The sequence below is a fragment of the Schistocerca serialis genome, unplaced genomic scaffold (assembly GCF_023864345.2).
Source record: "Schistocerca serialis cubense isolate TAMUIC-IGC-003099 unplaced genomic scaffold, iqSchSeri2.2 HiC_scaffold_867, whole genome shotgun sequence".
Classification (NCBI taxonomy): Eukaryota; Metazoa; Arthropoda; class Insecta; order Orthoptera; family Acrididae; genus Schistocerca; species Schistocerca serialis.
In genome coordinates, this window is record NW_026048482.1 from 2,261,377 (window position 1) to 2,268,864 (window position 7,488).

Below are 7,488 nucleotides of genomic sequence, written 5' to 3' on the forward strand. Positions count from 1 at the left end.
CCTTTCCTGTGAGACCGGTTTTAGATTCCGATGCTTCACTTCAGGTTTACTGTATACCTTGGACCTTCTTATTGACGACGAATCACAGAAATTGCGTCGGAATTAAATAGAAATGGCACAATGACGACATAAATACAAGTAGACTAACTCTTCTTACTGACTATGATTTGAACATTTCCTGTGAGACCAGTTTTAGATTCCGATGCTTCACTATATGTTTACTGCATCCCTTGGACCTTCCTGTTGACGATGAAACACAGAAATTGCAACGGAATTAAATACAAAAGGCACAATGCCGACTCATATTCAGGATGACTGCCCGTTTTTACTCTCTATGTTTTGAACCATTCTTGTGAGGCCGGTTTTAGATTCCGATGCTTCACTTCAGGTTTACTGTATGACTTGGACCTTCTTATTGACGACGAATCACAGAAATTGCATCGGAATAAAAATAGAAAAGGCACAAACCCGACTTAAGTACAAGAAGACTGACTCTTTTTACTGACTATGGTGTGAACATTTCCTGTAGGACCAGATTAAGATTCCGATGCTTCACCATATGTTTACTGTGTCCCTTGGACCTTCTTAGTGACGATGAAACACAGAAATTGCATCGGAATTAAATACAAAAGGCACATAGCCGACTTAAGTACAAGAAGACTGACTCTTCCAACTGTCTATGTTTTGAACCATTCCTGTGACACTAGTTATAGATTCCGATGCATCACTTCTGGTTTACTGAATCCCTTGGACCTTCTTATTGACGATGAAACACAGAAATTGCATCGGAATTAGATACAAAAGGCACAATGCCGTCTTAAGTACAAGAAAACTGACTCATCTTGCTGTGTATGTTTGGAACCATTCCTGTGACACTAGTTACAGATTCCGATGCTTCACTTCAGGGTTACTGTATCCCTCTGACCTTCTTATTGACGACGAAACACAGAAATAGCATCGGAATTAAATAGAAAAGGCACAATGCCGACTTAAGTACAAGAAGACTGACTCCTCCGACTGTCTATGTTTTGAACCATTCCTGTAACTCTAGTTATAGATTCCGATGCTTCACTTCAGGTTTACTGTAACCCTCTGACCTTCTTATTGACGATGAAACACAGGAATTGCATCGAAATTAAATACAATAGGCACAATGCCGACATAAATACAAGTAGACTGACTCTTCTTGCTGTCTATGATTTGAACCATTCCTGTGACACTAGTTATAGATTCCGAAACTTCACTTCAGGTATACTGTATCCTTTGGACCTTCTTATTGACGATGAAACACTGAATTTGCATCGGAATTGAATAGAAAAGGCACATTGCCGACTTAAGTACTGTCTATGTATTAACCATTCCTGTGACACTAGTTATAGATTCTGATGCTTTACTTCAGGTTTACTATATCCCTCTGACCCTCTTATTGACGATGAAACACAGAAATTGCATCGTAATTAAATACAACAGCCACAATGCCGACTCATATACAAGATGAGTTGCTCTTCTTACTCTCTATGTTTTGAACCTTTCGTGTGAGACCGGTTGTAGATTCCGGAGCTTCACTTCAGTTTTGCTGTAACCCTTGGACCTTCTTATTGACGACGAAACACAGAAATTTCATCGGAATTAAATAGAAAAGGCACAATGCCGACTTAAGTACAAGGTGACTGACTCTTCCGACTGTCTATGTTTTGAACCATTCCTGTGACTCTAGTTATCGATTCCGATGCTTCACTTCAGGTTTACTGTAACCCTCTGACCTTCTTATTGACGATGAATCACAGAAATTGCATCGAAAATAAATACAGTAGGCACAATGCCGACTTAAGTACAAGAAGACTGACTCTTCTTACTGACTATGATTTGAACATTTCCTGTGAGACCAGATTTAGATTCCGATGCTACACTATATGTTTACTGTATCCCTTGGACCTTCTTGTTGACGATGATACACAGTAATTGCGTCGGAATTAAATGCAAAAGGCACAATGCCGACTCATGTACAAGGAGACTGACTCTTCTTACTGTCTATGTTTTGAACCTTTCCTGTGACACTAGATATAGATTCCGATGCTTCACTTCAGGTTTACTGTATCCCTTGGACCTTCTTATTGACGACGAATAACAGAAATTGCATCGGAATTAAATAGAAAATACGCAATGCCGACTTAAGAACAAGAACATTGACTCCTCCTACTGTCTATGTTTTGAGCCATTCCTGTGACACTAGTTATAGATTCCGATGCTTCACTTCAGGTTTACTATATCCCTCTGACATTCTTATTGACGATGAAACACAGAAATTGCATCGGAATCAAATACAAACGGCACAATTCCGACTTAAGTACAAGAAGACTGAGTCTTCTTGCTGACTATGGTGTGAACATTTCCTGTAGGACCAGATTTAGATTCCGATGCTTCACCATATGTTTACTGTATCCCTTGGACCTTCTTATTGACGATGAAACACAGAAATTTTATCGGAATTAAATACAAAAGGCACAATGCCGACTTAAGTACAAGAAGACTGACTCTTCCAACTGTCTATGCTTTGGACCATTCCTGTGACACTAGTTATAGATTCCGATGCATCACTTCTGGTTTACTCAATCCCTTGGATCTTCTTATTGACGATGAAACACAGAAATTGCATCGGTATTAAATACAAAAGGCACAATGCCGACTTAAGTACAAAAAGACTGACTCTTCTTGCTGTGTATGTTTGGAACCATTCCTGTGACACTAGTTATAGATTCCGATGCTTCACTTCAGGGTTACTGTATCCCTCTAACCTTCTTATTGACGACGAAACACAGAAATTGCATCGGAATTAAATAGAAAAGGCACAATGCCGACTTAAGTACAAGAAGACTGACTCCTCCGACTGTCTATGTTATGAACCATTCCTGTAACTCTAGTTATAGATTCCGATGCTTCACTTCAGGTTTACTGTAACCCTCTGACCTTCTTATTGACGATGAAACACAGGAATTGCATCGAAATTAAATACAATAGGCACAACGCCGACTTAAGTACAAGAAGACTGACTCTTCTTAGTATCTATGTTTTGAACCTTTTCTGTGACACTAGTTATAGATTCCGATGCTACACTTCAGGTTTACTGTATCCCTTGGACCTTCTTATTGACGACGAAACACAGAAATTGCATCGGAAATAAATAGAAAAGGCACAATGCTGACTTAAGTACAAGAAGACTGACTCTTCGGTTTCTATGTTTTGAACCATTCCTGTGACACTAGATATAGATTCCGATGCTTCACTTCAGGTTTACTGAATCCCTCTGACACTTATTGACGATGAAACACAGAAATTGCATCGGAATTAAATACAAAAGGCACAATGCCAACTTAAGTATAAGAAGACTGACTCTTCTTGCTGTCTATGATTTGAACCATTCCTGTGACACTAGTTATAGATTCCGAAACTTCACTTCAGGTTTACTGTATCCTTTGGTCCTTCTTATTGACGATGAAACACTGAATTTGCATCGGAATTGAATAGAAAAGGCACATTGCCGACTTAAGTACTGTCTATGTATTAACCATTCCTGTGACACTAGTTATAGATTCCGATGCTTTACTTCAGGTTTACTGTATCCCTCTGACCTTCTTATTGACGATGAAACACAGAAATTGCATCGGAATTAAATACAAGAGCCACAATGCCGACTCAAATACAAGATGACTATCTCTTCTTACTCTCTATGTTTTGAAACTTTCCTGTGAGACCGGTTTTAGATTCCGATGCTTCACTTCAGGTTTACTGTATCCCTTGGACCTTCTTATTGACGACGAATCACAGAAATTGCATCGGGATTAAATGGAAAAGGCACAATGCCGACATAAGTACAAGTAGACTAACTCTTCTTACTGACTATGATTTGAACATTTCCTGTGAGACAAGTTTTAGATTCCGATGCTTCACTATATGTTTACTGCATCCCTTGGACCTTCCTGTTGACGATGAAACACAGAAATTGCAACGGAATTAAATACAAAAGGCACAATGCCGACTCATATTCAGGATGACTGCCCGTTCTTACTCTCTATGTTTTGAACCATTCTTGTGAGGCCGGTTTTAGATTCCGATGCTTCACTTCAGGTTTACTGTATCTCTTGGACCTTCTTATTGACGACGAAACACAGAAATTGCATCGGAATAAAAATAGAAAAGGCACAAACCCGACTTAAGTACAAGAAGACTGACTCTTCTTACTGACTATGGTGTGAACATTTCCTGTAGGACCAGATTTAGATTCCGATGCTTCACCATATGTTTACTGTGTCCCTTGGACCTTCTTATTGACGATGAAACACAGAAATTGCATCGGAATTAAATACAAAAGGCACAATGCCGACTTAAGTACAAGAAGACTGACTCTTCCAACTGTCTATGTTTTGAACCATTCCTGTGACACTAGTTATAGATTCCGATGCATCACTTCTGGTTTACTGAATCCCTTGGACCTTCTTATTGACGATGAAACACAGAAATTGCATCGGAATTAAATACAAAAGGCACAATGCCGACTTAAGTACAAGAAAACTGACTCTTCTTGCTGTGTATGTTTGGATCCATTCCTGTGACACTAGTTATAGATTCCGATGCTTCACTTCAGGGTTACTGTATCCCTCTGACCTTCTTATTGACGACGAAACACGGAAATAGCATCGGAATTAAATAGAAAAGGCACAATGCCGACTTAAGTACAAGAAGACTGACTCCTCCGACTGTCTATGTTTTGAACCATTGCTGTAACTCTAGTTATAGATTCCGATGCTTCTCTTCAGGTTTACTGTAACCCTCTGACCTTCTTATTGACGATGAAACACAGGAATTGCATTGAAATTAAATACAATAGGCACAATGCCGACTTAAGTACAAGAAGACTGACTGTTCTTAGTGTCTATGTTTTGAACCTTTTCTGTGACACTAGTTATAGATTTCGATGCTGCACTTCAGGTTTACTGTATCCCTCGGACCTTCTTATTGACGACGAAACACAGAAATTGCATCGGAAATAAATAGAAAAGGCACAATGCCGACTTAAGTACAAGAAGACTGACTCTTCGGTTTCTATGTTTTGAACCATTCCTGTGACACTAGATATAGATTCCGATGCTTCACTTCAGGTTTACTGAATCCCTCTGACACTTATTGACGATGAAACACAGAAATTGCATCGGAATTAAATACAAAAGGCACAATGCCAACTTAAGTATAAGAAGACTGACTCTTCTTGCTGTCTATGATTTGAACCATTCCTGTGACACTAGTTATAGATTCCGAAACTTCACTTCAGGATTACTGTATCCTTTGGACCTTCTTATTGAAGATGAAACACAGATTTTGCATCGGAATTAAATACAAAAGGCACAATGCCGACTTAAGTACAAGAAGACTGACTCTTCTTACTGTCTATGTTATGAGCAGATCCTGTGACACTAGTTATAGATTCCGAAGCTTCACTTCAGGTTTACTGTATCCCTTGGACCTTCTTATCGACGAAGAAACACAGAAATAGCATCGGAATTAAATACAGAACGCACAATGCCGACTTAAGTACAAGAAGACTGACTCTTCTTACTGTCTATGTTTTGAACCGCTCCTGTGACACTAGTTATAGATTCCGATGCTTCACTTCAGGTTTACTGCATCCCTTGGACCTTCTTATTGATGACGAAACACAAAAATTGCATTGGGATTAAATACAAAAGGCACAATGCCGACTTAAGTACAAGAAGACTGACTCTTCCTACTGTCTATGTTTTCAGCCTTTCCCGTGACACTAGTTATAGATTCCGATGCTTCACTTCAGGTATACTGTATCCCTCTGACATTCATATTGACGACGAAACACAGAAATTGCATCGGCATTAAATGGAAAAGGCACAATGCCGACATAAGTACAAGAGGACTGACTCTTCTTACTGACTATGATTTGAACATTTCCTGTGAGACCAGATTTAGATTCCGATGCTTCACTATATGTTTACTGCATCCCTTGGACCTTCTTATTGACGACGAAACACAGAAATTGCATCGGAATTAAATAGAAAATACACAATGCCGACTTAAGAACAAGAACATTGACTCTTCCTACTGTCTATGTTTTGAGCCATTCCTGTGACACTAGTAATAGATTCCGATGCTTCACTTCAGGTTTACTATATCCCTCTGACATTCTTATTGACGATGAAACACAGAAATTGCATCGGAATCAAATACAAACGGCACAATTCCGACTTAAGTACAAGAAGACTGACTCCTCCGACTGACTATGTTTTGAACCATTCCTGTAACTCTAGTTATAGATTCCGATGCTTCACTTCAGGTTTACTGTAACCCTCTGACCTTCTTATTGACGATGAAACTCAGGAATTGCATCGAAATTAAATACAATAGGCACAATGCCGACTTAAGGACAAGAAGACTGACTCTTCTTAGTGTCTATGTTTTGAACCTTTTCTGTGACACTAGTTATAGATTCTGATGCTGCACTTCAGGTTTACTGTATCCCTTGGACCTTCTTATTGACGACGAAACACAGAAATTGCATCGGAAATAAATAGAAAAGGCACAATGCCGACTTAAGTACAAGAAGACTGACTCTTCGGTTTCTATGTTTTGAACCATTCCTGTGACACTAGATATAGATTCCGATGCTTCACTTCTTCTTTACTGAATCCCTCTGACACTTATTGACGATGAAACACAGAAATTGCATCGGAATTAAATACAAAAGGCACAATGCCAACTTAAGTATAAGAAGACTGACTCCTCTTGCTGTCTATGATTTGAACCATTCCTGTGACATTAGTTATAGATTCCGAAACTTCACTTCAGGGATTACTGTATCCTTTGGACCTTCTTATTGACGATGAAACACTGAATTTGCATCGGAATTGAATAGAAAAGGCACATTGCCGTCTTAAGTACTGTCTATGTATTAACCATTCCTGTGACACTAGTTATAGATTCCGATGCTTTACTTCAGGTTTACTGTACCCCTCTGACCTTCTTATTGACGATGAAACACAGAAATTGCATCGGAATTAAATACAAGAGCCACAATGCCGACTCAAATACAAGATGACTATCTCTTCTTACTCTATATGTTTTGAACCTTTCCTGTGAGACCGGTTTTAGATTCCGATGCTTCACTTCAGGTTTACTGTATCCCTTGGACCTTCTTATTGACGACGAATCACAGAAATTGCGTCGGAATTAAATTGAAAAGGCACAATGCCGACATAAGTACACGTAGACTAACTCTTCTGACTGACTATGATTTGAACATTTCCTGTGAGACCATTTTTAGATTCCGATGCTTCACTATATGTTTACTGCATCCCTTGGACCTTCCTGTTGACGATGAAACACAGAAATTGCAACGGAATTAAATACAAAAGGCACAATGCCGACTCATATTCAGGATGACTGCCCGTTCTTACTCTCTATGTT